The sequence below is a fragment of the Ranitomeya imitator genome, chromosome 5 (assembly GCF_032444005.1).
Source record: "Ranitomeya imitator isolate aRanImi1 chromosome 5, aRanImi1.pri, whole genome shotgun sequence".
Lineage (NCBI taxonomy): Eukaryota > Metazoa > Chordata > Amphibia > Anura > Dendrobatidae > Ranitomeya > Ranitomeya imitator.
Genome location: NC_091286.1, coordinates 5,748,330 through 5,765,791, shown reverse-complemented (window position 1 = coordinate 5,765,791; position 17,462 = coordinate 5,748,330). Strand labels below are relative to the sequence as shown.

At 65.5% G+C, this 17,462-nt stretch overlaps 1 protein-coding gene across 1 annotated transcript in view; it reads right to left on the bottom strand.

Moving 5' to 3' along the window:
• The window catches only part of SLC29A1 (solute carrier family 29 member 1 (Augustine blood group)), a 64,856-nt gene extending 49,846 nt beyond the window's left edge, over positions 1–15,010 (bottom strand). The window contains exon 1 of the mRNA XM_069768253.1: positions 14,904–15,010. The gene's annotated coding sequence lies outside the window, so the exon portion shown is untranslated. The remainder of the gene's footprint in view (positions 1–14,903) is intronic.
• Between the last annotated feature and the right edge of the window lie 2,452 nt (positions 15,011–17,462).

The following is a 17,462-nucleotide window of genomic DNA, read 5'->3' as shown; positions in this document are numbered from 1 at the left end:
TCAGCTCCGCACCTCTCCCAGGGGGCAGCCCGCGGCCTCAGCTCCGCACCTCTCCCAGGGGGCAGCCTGCGACCTCAGCTCCGCACCTCTCCCAGGGGGCAGCCCGCGACCTCAGCTCCGCACCTCTCCCAGGGGCAGCCCGCGACCTCAGCTCCGCACCTCTCCCAGGGGGCAGCCCGCGACCTCAGCTCCGCACCTCTCCCAGAGGGCGCCCCGCAACCTCAGCTCCGCACCTCTCCCAGGGGGCAGCCCGCGACCTCAGCTCCGCACCTCTCCCAGGGGGCAGCCCGCGACCTCAGCTCCGCATCTCTCCCAGGGGGCAGCCCGCGACCTCAGCTCCGCATCTCTCCCAGGGGGCAGCCCGCGACCTCAGCTCCGCATCTCTCCCAGGGGCAGCCCGCGACCTCAGCTCCGCACCTCTCCCAGGGGGCAGCCCGCGACCTCAGCTCCGCACCTCTCCCAGGGGGCGCCCCGCGACCTCAGCTCCGCATCTCTCCCAGGGGGCAGCCCGCGACCTCAGCTCCGCACCTCTCCCAGGGGGCAGCCCGCGACCTCAGCTCCGCACCTCTCCCAGGGGGCGCCCCGCGACCTCAGCTCCGCATCTCTCCCAGGGGGCAGCCCGCGACCTCAGCTCCGCACCTCTCCCAGGGGGCAGCCCGCGACCTCAGCTCCGCACCTCTCCCAGGGGGCGCCCCGCGACCTCAGCTCCGCATCTCTCCCAGGGGGCAGCCCGCGACCTCAGCTCCGCACCTCTCCCAGGGGGCAGCCCGCGACCTCAGCTCCGCACCTCTCCCAGGGGGCGCCCCGCGACCTCAGCTCCGCATCTCTCCCAGGGGGCAGCCCGCGACCTCAGCTCCGCACCTCTCCCAGGGGGCAGCCCGCGACCTCAGCTCCGCACCTCTCCCAGGCGGCAGCCCGCGGCCTCAGCTCCGCACCTCTCCCAGGGGCAGCCCGCGACCTCAGCTCCGCACCTCTCCCAGGCGGCAGCCCGCGGCCTCAGCTCCGCACCTCTCCCAGGGGCAGCCCGCGACCTCAGCTCCGCATCTCTCCCAGGGGGCAGCCCGCGACCTCAGCTCCGCACCTCTCCCAGGTGGCGCCCCGCGACCTCAGCTCCGCACCTCTCCCAGAGGGCGCCCCGCGACCTCAGCTCCGCACCTCTCCCAGGGGCAGCCCGCGACCTCAGCTCCGCATCTCTCCCAGGGGGCAGCCCGCGACCTCAGCTCCGCACCTCTCCCAGGGGCAGCCCGCGACCTCAGCTCCGCACCTCTCCCAGAGGGCGCCCCGCGACCTCAGCTCCGCACCTCTCCCAGGCGGCGCCCCGCGACCTCAGCTCCGCACCTCTCCCAGGGGGCAGCCCGCGACCTCAGCTCCGCACCTCTCCCAGGGGGCAGCCCGCGACCTCAGCTCCGCACCTCTCCCAGGGGCAGCCCGCGACCTCAGCTTCGCACCTCTCCCAGGGGCAGCCTGCGACCTCAGCTCCGCACCTCTCCCAGGGGCAGCCTGCGACCTCAGCTCCGCACCTCTCCCAGGGGCAGCCCGCGACCTCAGCTCCGCACCTCTCCCAGGGGGCAGCCCGCGACCTCAGCTCCGCACCTCTCCCAGGGGGCAGCCCGCGACCTCAGCTCCGCACCTCTCCCAGGGGGCAGCCCGCGACCTCAGCTTCGCACCTCTCCCAGGGGCAGCCCGCGACCTCAGCTCCGCACCTCTCCCAGGGGCAGCCTGCGACCTCAGCTCCGCACCTCTCCCAGGGGGCAGCCCGCGACCTCAGCTCCGCACCTCTCCCAGGGGCAGCCCGCGACCTCAGCTCCGCACCTCTCCCAGGGGCAGCCTGCGACCTCAGCTCCGCACCTCTCCCAGGTGGCAGCCCGCGACCTCAGCTTCGCACCTCTCCCAGGGGCAGCCCGCGACCTCAGCTCCGCACCTCTCCCAGGGGGCAGCCCGCGACCTCAGCTCCGCACCTCTCCCAGGGGGCAGCCCGCGACCTCAGCTCCGCACCTCTCCCAGGGGGCAGCCTGCGACCTCAGCTCCGCACCTCTCCCAGGGGCAGCCCGCGACCTCAGCTCCGCACCTCTCCCAGAGGGCGCCCCGCGACCTCAGCTCCGCACCTCTCCCAGGCGGCGCCCCGCGACCTCAGCTCCGCACCTCTCCCAGGGGGCAGCCCGCGACCTCAGCTCCGCACCTCTCCCAGGGGGCAGCCCGCGACCTCAGCTCCGCACCTCTCCCAGGGGCAGCCCGCGACCTCAGCTTCGCACCTCTCCCAGGGGCAGCCTGCGACCTCAGCTCCGCACCTCTCCCAGGGGCAGCCTGCGACCTCAGCTCCGCACCTCTCCCAGGGGCAGCCCGCGACCTCAGCTCCGCACCTCTCCCAGGGGGCAGCCCGCGACCTCAGCTCCGCACCTCTCCCAGGGGGCAGCCCGCGACCTCAGCTCCGCACCTCTCCCAGGGGGCAGCCCGCGACCTCAGCTTCGCACCTCTCCCAGGGGCAGCCCGCGACCTCAGCTCCGCACCTCTCCCAGGGGCAGCCTGCGACCTCAGCTCCGCACCTCTCCCAGGGGGCAGCCCGCGACCTCAGCTCCGCACCTCTCCCAGGGGCAGCCCGCGACCTCAGCTCCGCACCTCTCCCAGGGGCAGCCTGCGACCTCAGCTCCGCACCTCTCCCAGGTGGCAGCCCGCGACCTCAGCTTCGCACCTCTCCCAGGGGCAGCCCGCGACCTCAGCTCCGCACCTCTCCCAGGGGGCAGCCCGCGACCTCAGCTCCGCACCTCTCCCAGGGGGCAGCCCGCGACCTCAGCTCCGCACCTCTCCCAGGGGGCAGCCTGCGACCTCAGCTCCGCACCTCTCCCAGGGGGCAGCCTGCGACCTCAGCTCCGCACCTCTCCCAGGCTGCACCCCGCGACCTCAGCTCCGCACCTCTCCCAGGGGGCAGCCCGCGACCTCAGCTCCGCACCTCTCCCAGGGGGCAGCCCGCGACCTCAGCTCCGCACCTCTCCCAGGGGGCAGCCTGCGACCTCAGCTCCGCACCTCTCCCAGGGGGCAGCCCGCGACCTCAGCTCCGCACCTCTCCCAGGGGGCAGCCTGCGACCTCAGCTCCGCACCTCTCCCAGGGGGCAGCCTGCGACCTCAGCTCCGCACCTCTCCCAGGGGGCAGCCCGCGACCTCAGCTCCGCACCTCTCCCAGGGGGCAGCCTGCGACCTCAGCTCCGCACCTCTCCCAGGGGCAGCCCGCGACCTCAGCTCCGCACCTCTCCCAGGGGGCAGCCTGCGACCTCAGCTCCGCACCTCTCCCAGGCTGCACCCCGCGACCTCAGCTCCGCACCTCTCCCAGGGGGCAGCCCGCGACCTCAGCTCCGCACCTCTCCCAGGGGGCAGCCCGCGACCTCAGCTCCGCACCTCTCCCAGGGGGCAGCCTGCGACCTCAGCTCCGCACCTCTCCCAGGGGGCAGCCCGCGACCTCAGCTCCGCACCTCTCCCAGGGGGCAGCCTGCGACCTCAGCTCCGCACCTCTCCCAGGGGGCAGCCCGCGACCTCAGCTCCGCACCTCTCCCAGGGGGCAGCCCGCGACCTCAGCTCCGCACCTCTCCCAGGGGGCAGCCTGCGACCTCAGCTCCGCACCTCTCCCAGGCGGCGCCCCGCGACCTCAGCTCCGCACCTCTCCCAGGGGGCAGCCTGCGACCTCAGCTCCGCACCTCTCCCAGGCGGCGCCCCGCGACCTCAGCTCCGCACCTCTCCCAGGGGGCAGCCTGCGACCTCAGCTCCGCACCTCTCCCAGGGGGCGCCCCGCGACCTCAGCTCCGCACCTCTCCCAGGGGGCAGCCTGCGACCTCAGCTCCGCACCTCTCCCAGGGGGCGCCCCGCGACCTCAGCTCCGCACCTCTCCCAGGGGGCAGCCTGCGACCTCAGCTCCGCACCTCTCCCAGGGGGCGCCCCGCGACCTCAGCTCCGCACCTCTCCCAGGGCGGCAGCCCGCGACCTCAGCTCCGCACCTCTCCCAGGGGGCAGCCTGCGACCTCAGCTCCGCACCTCTCCCAGGGGGCAGCCCGCGACCTCAGCTCCGCACCTCTCCCAGGGGGCAGCCCGCGACCTCAGCTCCGCACCTCTCCCAGGGGGCAGCCTGCGACCTCAGCTCCGCACCTCTCCCAGGCGGCGCCCCGCGACCTCAGCTCCGCACCTCTCCCAGGGGGCAGCCTGCGACCTCAGCTCCGCACCTCTCCCAGGCGGCGCCCCGCGACCTCAGCTCCGCACCTCTCCCAGGGGGCAGCCTGCGACCTCAGCTCCGCACCTCTCCCAGGGGGCGCCCCGCGACCTCAGCTCCGCACCTCTCCCAGGGGGCAGCCTGCGACCTCAGCTCCGCACCTCTCCCAGGGGGCGCCCCGCGACCTCAGCTCCGCACCTCTCCCAGGGGGCAGCCTGCGACCTCAGCTCCGCACCTCTCCCAGGGGGCGCCCCGCGACCTCAGCTCCGCACCTCTCCCAGGGCGGCAGCCCGCGACCTCAGCTCCGCACCTCTCCCAGGTGGCGCCCCGCGACCTCAGCTCCGCACCTCTCCCAGGGGGCAGCCTGCGACCTCAGCTCCGCACCTCTCCCAGGGGGCGCCCCGCGACCTCAGCTCCGCACCTCTCCCAGGGGGCAGCCCGCGACCTCAGCTCCGCACCTCTCCCAGGCGGCGCCCCGCGACCTCAGCTCCGCACCTCTCCCAGGGGGCAGCCCGCGACCTCAGCTCCGCACCTCTCCCAGGGGGCGCCCCGCAACCTCAGCTCCGCACCTCTCCCAGAGGGCACCCCGCGACCTCAGCTCCGCACCTCTCCCAGGCGGCGCCCCGCGACCTCAGCTCCGCACCTCTCCCAGGGGGCAGCCCGCGACCTCAGCTCCGCACCTCTCCCAGGCGGCGCCCCGCGACCTCAGCTCCGCACCTCTCCCAGGGGGCAGCCCGCGACCTCAGCTCCGCACCTCTCCCAGAGGGCGCCCCGCAACCTCAGCTCCGCACCTCTCCCAGAGGGCGCCCCGCGACCTCAGCTCCGCACCTCTCCCAGGCGGCGCCCCGCGACCTCAGCTCCGCACCTCTCCCAGGGGGCAGCCCGCGACCTCAGCTCCGCACCTCTCCCAGGGGGCGCCCCGCGACCTCAGCTCCGCACCTCTCCCAGGGGGCAGCCCGCGACCTCAGCTCCGCACCTCTCCCAGGGGGCAGCCCGCGACCTCAGCTCCGCACCTCTCCCAGGGGGCAGCCCGCGACCTCAGCTCCGCACCTCTCCCAGGGGGCAGCCCGCGACCTCAGCTCCGCACCTCTCCCAGGGGGCAGCCCGTGACCTCAGCTCCGCACCTCTCCCAGGGGGCAGCCCGCGACCTCAGCTCCGCACCTCTCCCAGGGGGCAGCCCGCGACCTCAGCTCCGCACCTCTCCCAGGGGGCAGCCCGCGACCTCAGCTCCGCACCTCTCCCAGGCGGCGCCCCGCGACCTCAGCTCCGCACCTCTCCCAGGCGGCAGCCCGCGACCTCAGCTCCGCACCTCTCCCAGGGGGCAGCCCGCGACCTCAGCTCCGCACCTCTCCCAGGCGGCGCTCCGCGACCTCAGCTCCGCACCTCTCCCAGGCGGCAGCCCGCGACCTCAGCTCCGCACCTCTCCCAGGGGGCAGCCCGCGGCCTCAGCTCCGCACCTCTCCCAGGGGGCAGCCCGCGACCTCAGCTCTGCACCTCTCCCAGAGGGCGCCCCGCGACCTCAGCTCCGCACCTCTCCCAGGGGGCAGCCCGCGACCTCAGCTCCGCACCTCTCCCAGAGGGCGCCCCGCAACCTCAGCTCCGCACCTCTCCTAGGGGGCAGCCCGCGACCTCAGCTCCGCACCTCTCCCAGGCGGCGCCCCGCGACCTCAGCTCCGCACCTCTCCCAGGCGGCAGCCCGCGGCCTCAGCTCCGCACCTCTCCCAGGGGGCAGCCCGCGGCCTCAGCTCCGCACCTCTCCCAGGGGGCAGCCCGCGGCCTTAGCTCCGCACCTCTCCCAGGCGGCGCCCCGCGACCTCAGCTCCGCACCTCTCCCAGGCGGCAGCCCGCGACCTCAGCTCCGCACCTCTCCCAGGCGGTGCCCCGCGACCTTAGCTCCGTACCTCTCCCAGGCGGCGCCCCGTGACCTCAGCTCCGCACCTCTCCCAGAGGGCGCCCCGCAACCTAAGCTCCGCACCTTTCCCAGGCTGCGCCCCGCGACCTCAGCTCCGCACCTCTCCCAGAGGGCGCCCCGCAACCTCAGCTCCGCACCTCTCCTAGGGGGCAGCCCGCGACCTCAGCTCCGCACCTCTCCCAGGCGGCGCCCCGCGACCTCAGCTCCGCACCTCTCCCAGGCGGCAGCCCGCGGCCTCAGCTCCGCACCTCTCCCAGGGGGCAGCCCGCGGCCTCAGCTCCGCACCTCTCCCAGGGGGCAGCCCGCGGCCTTAGCTCCGCACCTCTCCCAGGCGGCGCCCCGCGACCTCAGCTCCGCACCTCTCCCAGGCGGCAGCCCGCGACCTCAGCTCCGCACCTCTCCCAGGCGGTGCCCCGCGACCTTAGCTCCGTACCTCTCCCAGGCGGCGCCCCGTGACCTCAGCTCCGCACCTCTCCCAGAGGGCGCCCCGCAACCTAAGCTCCGCACCTTTCCCAGGCTGCGCCCCGCGACCTCAGCTCCGCACCTCTCCCAGGCAGCAGCCCGCGACCTCAGCTCCGGAACTCTCCCAGGCGGCGCCCCGTGACCTCAGCTCCGCACCTCTCCCAGGCAGCAGCCCGCGACCTCAGCTCCGCACCTCTCCCAGGCGGCGCCCCGCGACCTCAGCTCCGCACCTCTCCCAGGCGGCAGCCCGCGACCTCAGCTCCGCACCTCTCCCAGGCGGCAGCCCGCGACCTCAGCTCCGGAACTCTCCCAGGCGGCGCCCCGTGACCTCAGCTCCGCACCTCTCCCAGGCAGCAGCCCGCGACCTCAGCTCCGCACCTCTCCCAGGCGGCGCCCCGTGACCTCAGCTCCGCACCTCTCCCAGGCGGCGCCCCGCGACCTCAGCTCCGCACCTCTCCCAGGCGGCAGCCCGCGACCTCAGCTCCGGAACTCTCCCAGGCGGCGCCCCGTGACCTCAGCTCCGCACCTCTCCCAGGCAGCAGCCCGTGACCTCAGCTCCGCACCTCTCCCAGGCAGCAGCCCGTGACCTCAGCTCCGCACCTCTCCCAGGCGGCGCCCCGCGACCTCAGCTCCGCACCTCTCCCAGGCGGCGCCCCGCGACCTCACCGATGCGGCACCACACACGATGGGATGGGCTCAGCTCCATAATCCCCTAACGGGACAGTCAGTACCGGCTTACGAGGACCCCACTCTCTGACAGGCACTTGCCGCCTTCTGTACAACAGGGACCGTTAACCGTTACTAGTGGGGGTGTTTGGGGACCCCTGCGCTCCGTTTCCTCCCTGCTCCGGAAGCAGGGACCGGTGATCACATTCCTGGGCCCAGCAGGTGACTGCAGCGGCCGAGAGGGGATTTAGGAGGAAATGAGCCGACGTATCACAATGAGAGGGGAGAGGGGGCACCACCGGGGGCCACTGAAGAGGGCAGGGCTGCCACCTGACGGGCATCACAGGGGAAGTAAGGTGGGTACAACACAGGCGAACAGCAGAGGCAGCGCCGTGTGCAGCGGCCCCGAGCGAAGCCTCATCCGTGGCGCTGCTGCCAATCCGGACCCCCGGAGAGTCACTGCAGAGAGGGGCCGTGGGGTCTCTTGTGCGACACTGAAGCCAGCACCGGATGGGGCCCAGACCACTCCAGACATCAGGGGTCCGGAGCAGCAGAGACCACGTCAGGGATTCCCAATAGATCCCGCCAACATTTCGGGTGCATGATAAAAATGTGGAAAGGTCGCGGGTGTGAAGACTTTACACTGCAGCGTGTGCAGAACATTCACCCTGTATTGACACCCTGTGAACTTTTCCAGTTACAGCCACAATCGTATTGATTCTACTGGAGGTTTGCTGCACAGGTTAACCCCTTCACGACCTCGGGATTTCCCATTTTCCTTCCCTGTCCCCATCGGTGCGGCCGTGGGAGCGCTGGGTTTCTATCGACACCGTTCTGGGCTGGATACAATGTTTTCATCGTCTGTTATTCTAATGTTGCGGATTCTTCTTCTCATTCTGCCGTTCACCAATCGGATTCATTGTTTTAGATTCTGATTGGACGTTAACGATCGGAGAGAAATGATTATTATTGTTGGATTCTGAACGGGACAGAAGCGGAGAACGGAACTTCTCTAATCGTCTCCTTACGGGGTCTCGTCCGATCATCGGCCCCCGCTGTGTAGCCACCACAAGCACAGGGGTCTTCTGACGACAGTCATGCGACAGCAGCATATAACCTGCCAGGGGCAGCTGATCACGTCATGTGCCGGAAGGAAGGGGGCTCAGCGCCGGGGTCCGCACGACACTACACAGGGCGTGAAGGGGTTAAACATGTAAATCTGAACATTGTGCATTAGTATTCACCCCCCAGTCAGTGCTTCTTAGGACCTCCTTTCTCTGCAGTCTTTTGGGGTCTGTCTCTCCACCTTTCTCTGCAGTCTTTTGGGGTCTGTCTCTCCTCCTTTCTCTGCAGTCTTTTGGGGTCTGTCTCTCCACCTTTCTCTGCAGTCTTTTGGGGTCTGTCTCTCCACCTTTCTCTGCAGTCTTTTGGGGTCTGTCTCTCCTCCTTTCTCTGCAGTCTTTTGGGGTCTGTCTCTCCACCTTTCTCTGCAGTCTTTTGGGGTCTGTCTCTCCACCTTTCTCTGCAGTCTTTTGGGGTCTGTCTCTCCTCCTTTCTCTGCAGTCTTTTGTGGTCTGTCTCTCCTCCTTTCTCTGCAGTCTTTTGGGGTCTGTCTCTCCACCTTTCTCTGCAGTCTTTTGGGGTCTGTCTCTCCTCCTTTCTCTGCAGTCTTTTGGGGTCTGTCTCTCCTCCTTTCTCTGCAGTCTTTTGGGGTCTGTCTCTCCTCCTTTCTCTGCAGTCTTTTGGGGTCTGTCTCTCCTCCTTTCTCTGCAGTCTTTTGGGGTCTGTCTCTCCTCCTTTCTCTGCAGTCTTTTGGGGTCTGTCTCTCCTCCTTTCTCTGCAGTCTTTTGGGGTCTGTCTCTCCACCTTTCTCTCCTGCAGTCTTTTGGGGTCTGTCTCTCCTTTCTCTGCAGTCTTTTGGGGTCTGTCTCTCCTCCTTTCTCTGCAGTCTTTTGGGGTCTGTCTCTCCTCCTTTCTCTGCAGTCTTTTGGGGTCTGTCTCTCCTCCTTTCTCTGCAGTCTTTTGGGGTCTGTCTCTCCACCTTTCTCTCCTGCAGTCTTTTGGGGTCTGTCTCTCCTCCTTTCTCTGCAGTCTTTTGGGGTCTGTCTCTCCCCCTTTCTCTGCAGTCTTTTGGAGTCTGTCTCTCCTTTCTCTGCAGTCTTTTGGGGTCTGTCTCTCCACCTTTCTCTGCAGTCTTTTGGGGTCTGTCTCTCCTCCTTTCTCTGCAGTCTTTTGGGGTCTGTCTCTCCTCCTTTCTCTGCAGTCTTTTGGGGTCTGTCTCTCCTCCTTTCTCTGCAGTCTTTTGGGGTCTGTCTCTCCACCTTTCTCTCCTGCAGTCTTTTGGGGTCTGTCTCTCCTCCTTTCTCTGCAGTCTTTTGGGGTCTGTCTCTCCCCCTTTCTCTGCAGTCTTTTGGGGTCTGTCTCTCCTCCTTTCTCTGCAGTCTTTTGAGGTCTGTCCCTCCACCTTTCTCTGCAGTCTTTTGGGGTCTGTCTCTCCCCCTTTCTCTGCAGTCTTTTGGGGTCTGTCTCTCCTCCTTTCTCTGCAGTCTTTTGGGGTCTGTCTCTCCCTCCTTTCTCTGCAGTCTTTTGGGGTCTGTCTCTCCTCCTTTCTCTGCAGTCTTTTGGGGTCTGTCTCTCCTCCTTTCTCTGCAGTCTTTTGGAGTCTGTCTCTCCTCCTTTCTCTGCAGTCTTTTGGGGTCTGTCTCTCCCTCCTTTCTCTGCAGTCTTTTGGGGTCTGTCTCTCCTCCTTTCTCTGCAGTCTTTTGGGGTCTGTCTCTCCCTCCTTTCTCTGCAGTCTTTTGGGGTCTGTCTCTCCTCCTTTCTCTGCAGTCTTTTGGAGTCTGTCTCTCCTCCTTTCTCTGCAGTCTTTCGGGGTCTGTCTCTCCTTTCTCTGCAGTCTTTCGGGGTCTGTCTCTCCTCCTTTCTCTGCAGTCTTTTGGGGTCTGTCTCTCCTCCTTTCTCTGCAGTCTTTTGGGGTCTGTCTCTCCTTTCTCTGCAGTCTTTCGGGGTCTGTCTCTCCTCCTTTCTCTGCAGTCTTTTGGGGTCTGTCTCTCCTCCTTTCTCTGCAGTCTTTTGGGGTCTGTCTCTCCACCTTTCTCTCCTGCAGTCTTTTGGGGTCTGTCTCTCCTCCTTTCTCTGCAGTCTTTTGGGGTCTGTCTCTCCTCCTTTCTCTGCAGTCTTTTGGGGTCTGTCTCTCCTCCTTTCTCTGCAGTCTTTTGAGGTCTGTCCCTCCACCTTTCTCTGCAGTCTTTTGGGGTCTGTCTCTCCCCCTTTCTCTGCAGTCTTTTGGGGTCTGTCTCTCCTCCTTTCTCTGCAGTCTTTTGGGGTCTGTCTCTCCCTCCTTTCTCTGCAGTCTTTTGGGGTCTGTCTCTCCTCCTTTCTCTGCAGTCTTTTGGGGTCTGTCTCTCCTCCTTTCTCTGCAGTCTTTTGGAGTCTGTCTCTCCCTCCTTTCTCTGCAGTCTTTTGGGGTCTGTCTCTCCTCCTTTCTCTGCAGTCTTTTGGGGTCTGTCTCTCCCTCCTTTCTCTGCAGTCTTTTGGGGTCTGTCTCTCCTCCTTTCTCTGCAGTCTTTTGGAGTCTGTCTCTCCTCCTTTCTCTGCAGTCTTTTGGGGTCTGTCTCTCCTTTCTCTGCAGTCTTTCGGGGTCTGTCTCTCCTCCTTTCTCTGCAGTCTTTCGGGGTCTGTCTCTCCTCCTTTCTCTGCAGTCTTTTGGGGTCTGTCTCTCCACCTTTCTCTCCTGCAGTCTTTTGGGGTCTGTCTCTCCTCCTTTCTCTGCAGTCTTTTGGGGTCTGTCTCTCCTCCTTTCTCTGCAGTCTTTTGGGGTCTGTCTCTCCTCCTTTCTCTGCAGTCTTTTGAGGTCTGTCCCTCCACCTTTCTCTGCAGTCTTTTGGGGTCTGTCTCTCCTCCTTTCTCTGCAGTCTTTTGGGGTCTGTCTCTCCCCCTTTCTCTGCAGTCTTTTGGGGTCTGTCTCTCCTCCTTTCTCTGCAGTCTTTTGGGGTCTGTCTCTCCCTCCTTTCTCTGCAGTCTTTTGGGGTCTGTCTCTCCTCCTTTCTCTGCAGTCTTTTGGGGTCTGTCTCTCCTCCTTTCTCTGCAGTCTTTTGGAGTCTGTCTCTCCTCCTTTCTCTGCAGTCTTTTGGGGTCTGTCTCTCCCTCCTTTCTCTGCAGTCTTTTGGGGTCTGTCTCTCCTCCTTTCTCTGCAGTCTTTTGGGGTCTGTCTCTCCCTCCTTTCTCTGCAGTCTTTTGGGGTCTGTCTCTCCTCCTTTCTCTGCAGTCTTTTGGAGTCTGTCTCTCCTCCTTTCTCTGCAGTCTTTTGGGGTCTGTCTCTCCTTTCTCTGCAGTCTTTCGGGGTCTGTCTCTCCTCCTTTCTCTGCAGTCTTTTGGGGTCTGTCTCTCCTCCTTTCTCTGCAGTCTTTTGGGGTCTGTCTCTCCTTTCTCTGCAGTCTTTCGGGGTCTGTCTCTCCTTTCTCTGCAGTCTTTCGGGGTCTGTCTCTCCTCCTTTCTCTGCAGTCTTTTGGGGTCTGTCTCTCCTCCTTCCTCTGCAGTCTTTTGGGGTCTGTCTCTCCACCTTTCTCTGCAGTCTTTTGAGGTCTGTCTCTCCACGTTTCTCTGCAGTCTTTTGGGGTCTGTCTATCCTCCTTTCTCAGCAGTCTTTTGGGGTCTGTCTCTCCTCCTTTCTCTGCAGTCTTTTGGGGTCTGTCTCTCCTCCTTTCTCTGCAGTCTTTTGGGGTCTCTCTCCACCTTTCACTGCAGTCTTTTGGGGTCTGTATCTCCTCCTCTCTCTGCAGTCTTTTGGGGTCTGTCTCTCCTTTCTCTGCAGTCTTTTGGGGTCTCCTTTCTCTGCAGTATTTTGGGGTCTGTCTCTCCACCTTTCTCTGCAGTCTTTTGGGGTCTCTCCTTTCTCTGCAGTATTTTGGGGTCTGTCTCTCCTCCTTTCTCTGCAGTCTTTTGGAATCTGTCTCTCCACCTTTCTCTGCAGTCTTTTGGGGTCTCCTTTCTCTGCAGTATTTTGAGGTCTGTCTCTCCTCCTTTCTCTGCAGTCTTTTGGGGTCTCTCCTTTCTCTGCAGTATTTTGGGGTCTGTCTCTCCTCCTTTCTCTGCAGTCTTTTGGGGTCTGTCTCTCTTCCTTTCTCTGCAGTCTTTTGGGGTCTGTCTCTCCTCCTTTCTCTGCAGTATTTTGGGGTCTGTGTCTCCCACCTTTCTCTGCAGTCCTTTGGGGTCTGCATCTCCCACCTTTCTCTGCAGTCTTTTGGGGTCTCTCCCCATTTCTCTGCTCTGCAGTCCTCTGGGGTCTCTCCACCTTTCTCTGCAGTGTATCACCTCTGAGAAGCTTCCCTGCCTCTGCTGTAGAAAAGCCTCTCCACAGCAGGATGCTGCCTACACCATATGTGACGGATGCTGCCCCCGCCACATGTGACGGTGGGGATGTTGTTTTCAGGGTGATGTGCTAGTTTTCCACCAGGCAATGTTTAGCATTTAGCCCCAAACGTTCTCCTTCGGTCTCCTCTGACCAGAGCCCCTGCTTTCCTCCTCTCCTCCACTTTATCCCTGACCTGTCTGGTGGGCTCCTTGGTTTCTGAGGCCGTCACAGAATAGCTGTCGTTATACTGAGGAGAAATCACCCCCAGGGGACACAATCCACTAATGATGCGACTTCTGGGGCGATTGGTCACTCAGGAAGTAATTTAGGGGCAACAGACGACAGGGAGTGAAGACTAATGCACAGAACAATGCTCAGATCTATAGCGTTACAATAAATTAGTACACCCCGTACCATCTCATTGTTACTTTGTGTTTGTATCACAGGAAATCTCCACACGGTATGAAGACTTTCTCTGGGCACCGTCCTCTATCAGGTGTGCCAGCAGGAGCAGCGATCCCTGGAGGGGGCTGGCAGCACATATCGGGGGGTCTCTGCACATATTGGGGGTCTCGGGCCTCTCGGCACATATTGGGGGGTCTCGGCACATATCGGGGTTCACAGGCCTCTCAGCACGTCGGGGGTCTCAGACCTCTCAGCACATATCGGGGGGTCTCTGCACATGTCAGCACATATCAGGGGTCTCTGCACATATCGGGGGTCTCAACACATATCGGGGGTCTCAGACCTCTCAGCACATATCAGGGGTCTGTGCACATATCGGGGGTCTCAGACCTCTCAGCACATATCAGGGGTCTCTGCACATATTGGGGGTCTCAGGGGTCTCAGCACATATCGGGGGTCTCAGCACATGTCGGGGGTCTCAGACCTCTCAGCACATATCAGGGGTCTCTGCACATATTGGGGGTCTCAGGGGTCTCAGCACATATCGGGGGTCTCAGCACATGTCGGGGGTCTCAGACCTCTCAGCACATATCAGGGGTCTCTGCACATATTGGGGGTCTCAGGGGTCTCAGCACATATCGGGGGTCTCAGCACATGTCGGGGGTCTCAGACCTCTCAGCACATATCAGGGGTCTCTGCACATATTGGGGGTCTCAGGCCTCTCAGCACATGTCGGGGGTCTCTGCACATGTCGGGGGTCTCAGACCTCTCAGCACATGTCGGGGGTCTCAGCACATGTCGGGGGTCTCAGACCTCTCAGCACATATCAGGGGTCTCTGCACATATTGGGGGTCTCAGACCTCAGCACATGTTGGGGGTCTCAGCACATGTCGGGGGTCTCAGACCTCTCAGCACATATCAGGGGTCTCTGCACATATTGGGGGTCTCAGGGGTCTCAGCACATATCGGGGGTCTCAGCACATGTCGGGGGTCTCAGACCTCTCAGCACATATCAGGGGTCTCTGCACATATTGGGGGTCTCAGACCTCAGCACATATCGGGGGTCTCAGCACATATCAGGGGTGTCTGCACATATTGGGGGTCTCAGGCCTCTCAGCACATGTCGGGGGTCTCAGCACATGTCGGGGGTCTCAGACCTCTCAGCACATATCAGGGGTCTCTGCACATATTGGGGGTCTCGGGGGTCTCAGCACATATCGGGGGTCTCAGCACATATCGGGGGTCTCAGCACATATCAGGGGTCTCATTCTGACAGCAACAAACTGTTCTCTTCAACTCAATCTAGCACAATGAACACGAGACAGAGACACAGAGTGCGATAACCCCCATCATCCCCCGCGGTGTGTCAGGCTGTATACAGACATACACCGGACCCGGTACCGGCCAATGATTCCTCCGGTGACTTTTCTCCCCGTGATCTCTGCCACAGAGCGGTGACAATGTGCGGGTCCCCTCCTCTGTCCCCCCCTCTGTCCCCCCCGGTCCCCTCCTCTGTCTCCCCCGGTCCCCCCCGGTCCCCTCCTCTGTCCCCCCCTCTGTCCCCCCCGGTCCCCTCCTCTGTCTCCCCCGGTCCCCCCCCGCTCTCCCCCGGTCCCCTCCTCTGTCCCCCCCGGTCCCCCCCTCTGTCCCCCCCGGTCCCCTCCTCTGTCCCCCCCCGGTCCCCTCCTCTGTCCCCCCCCGGTCCCCTCCTCTGTCCCCCCCCGGTCCCCTCCTCTGTCCCCCCCCGGTCCCCTCCTCTGTCCCCCCCCGGTCCCCTCCTCTGTCCCCCCCCGGTCCCCTCCTCTGTCCCCCCCCGGTCCCCTCCTCTGTCCCCCCCCGGTCCCCTCCTCTGTCCCCCCCCGGTCTCCCCCTCTGTCCCCCCCCCTCTCCCCCGGTCCCCCGCCCGCTCTCACCTCCTGGAAGTCAGCGCTGCAGTCGCCGGTCGGTGGAGTCTGTCTCTGTCAGTCTCTGTCAGTCCGAGTTGCCGTCCGCCGCTCACGTGCTGCAGCTCCGCCCCTCTGCTGTGATTCGTGCAGCACGGCTCCACCCACCGCCCGGACGGGGCCCCCGGAGGGCAGAGCAGGGGGGGCCCAGGCACAGACGAGGACCCCGGAGACTCCGCCCACTGCCCCCCGAGCACCGCGCAGTCCTGGACTTTCTGCCACTGATCCGCGTCCATTTTCCGCGTGGCTTCTGCTGATTCTCCGCAGTTTTCCGCTTCCTTCCTCCGTACTACAGCAGGGTGCGGGGACTCCCTGTACGCGGAGCACGATGCTCAGTCCGGGCGTTCACATGATAAAGGCTCCGATGTTCTGTTCCGCAGTGTGCCGAGGGCTGGGATTGGACACCGAAATCTGACCCTGAGAGAAATAAGGTCCTGAGCCGCGGCCCAGCGTCCAAAGGGACGGGTACAGTGTAATTCTGGAGTGGGACACTGAAGGGTCAAAGGCTGCAAACTGCAGAGCGCAAGTGAAGAGCGGCGGCACCCGAGGATGAGGAGCGGGGGCACACCGAGGGCGAGGAGAGGAGCCACCCAGAGGATGAGGAGCGGGGGCACACCGAGGGCGAGGAGAGGAGCCACCCAGAGGACGAGGAGCGGGGCACACCGAGGGCGAGGAGAGGAGCCACCCAGAGGACGAGGAGCGGGGCACACCGAGGGCGAGGAGAGGAGCCACCCAGAGGACGAGGAGCGGGGGCACACCGAGGACGAGGAGCAGGGGCACACCGAGGGCGAGGAGAGGAGCCACCCAGAGGACGAGGAGCGGGGGCACACTGAGGGAGAGGAGCGGGGGCACACCGAGGGCGAGGAGAGGAGCCACCCAGAGGACGAGGAGCGGGGGCACACTGAGGGAGAGGAGCGGGGGCACACCGAGGGCGAGGAGAGGAGCCACCCAGAGGACGAGGAGCGGGGGCACACTGAGGGAGAGGAGCGGGGGCACACCGAGGGCGAGGAGAGGAGCCACCCAGAGGACGAGGAGCGGGGGCACACCGAGGACGAGGAGCAGGGGCACACCGAGGACGAGGAGCAGGGGCACACTGAGGGAGAGGAGCGGGGGCACACCGAGGGCGAGGAGAGGAGCCACCCAGAGGACGAGGAGCGGGGCACACCGAGGGCGAGGAGAGGAGCCACCCAGAGGACGAGGAGCGGGGGCACACTGAGGGAGAGGAGCGGGGGCACACCGAGGGCGAGGAGAGGAGCCACCCAGAGGACGAGGAGCGGGGGCACACCGAGGACGAGGAGCAGGGGCACACTGAGGGAGAGGAGCGGGGGCACACCGAGGGCGAGGAGAGGAGCCACCCAGAGGACGAGGAGCGGGGCACACCGAGGGCGAGGAGAGGAGCCACCCAGAGGACGAGGAGCGGGGGCACACCGAGGACGAGGAGCAGGGGCACACTGAGGGAGAGGAGCGGGGGCACACCGAGGGCGAGGAGCGGGGGCACACCGAGGACGAGGAGCAGGGGCACACCGAGGACGAGGAGCGGGGGCACACCGAGGGCGAGGAGAGGAGCCACCCAGAGGACGAGGAGCGGGGGCACACCGAGGACGAGGAGCAGGGGCACACCGAGGACGAGGAGCGGGGGCACACAGAGGGCGAGGAGCGGCGGCACACAGAGGACGAGGAGCGGGGGCACACAGAGGACGAGGAGCCGAGCCACCCAGAGGACAAGGAGCAGGGGCACACCGAGGGCGAGGAGCGGGGGCACACCGAGGGCGAGGAGCGGGGGCACACCGAGGGCGAGGAGCGGCGGCACATAGAGGACGAGGAGCGGGGGCACACCGAGGACGAGGAGCCGAGCCACCCAGAGGACAAGGAGCAGGGGCACACCGAGGGCAAGGCGCGGGGGCACACCGAGGGCGAGGAGCGGCAGCACACAGAGGACGAGGAGCCGAGCCACCCAGAGGACAAGGAGCAGGGGCACACCGAGGGCAAGGAGCGGGGGCACACCGAGGGCGAGGAGCGGCGGCACACTGAGGGTGAGGAGCGGGGGCACACCGAGGACGAGGAGCCGAGCCACCCAGAGGACAAGGAGCGGGGGCACACCAAGGGCGAGGAGCGGGGGCACACCGAGGGCGAGGAGCGGGGGCACACCGAGGACGAGGAGCCGAGCCACCCAGAGGACAAGGAGCAGGGGCACACCGAGGACGAGGAGCCGAGCCACCCAGAGGACAAGGAGCAGGGGCACACCGACGGCGAGGAGCGGGGCACACCGAGGGCGAGGAGCGGGGGCACACCGAGGGCGAGGAGCGGCGGCACACAGAGAGCGAGGAGCGGGGGCACACAGGACGAGGAGTGGGGGCACACCGAGGGCGAGGAGCAGAGCCACCCAGAGGACAAGGAGCAGGGGCACACCGAGGGCGAGGAGCGGGGGCACACCGAGGGCGAGGAGCGGCGGCACACAGAGGACGAGGAGCGGGGGCACACCGAGGACGAGGAGCCGAGCCACCCAGAGGACAAGGAGCAGGGGCACAC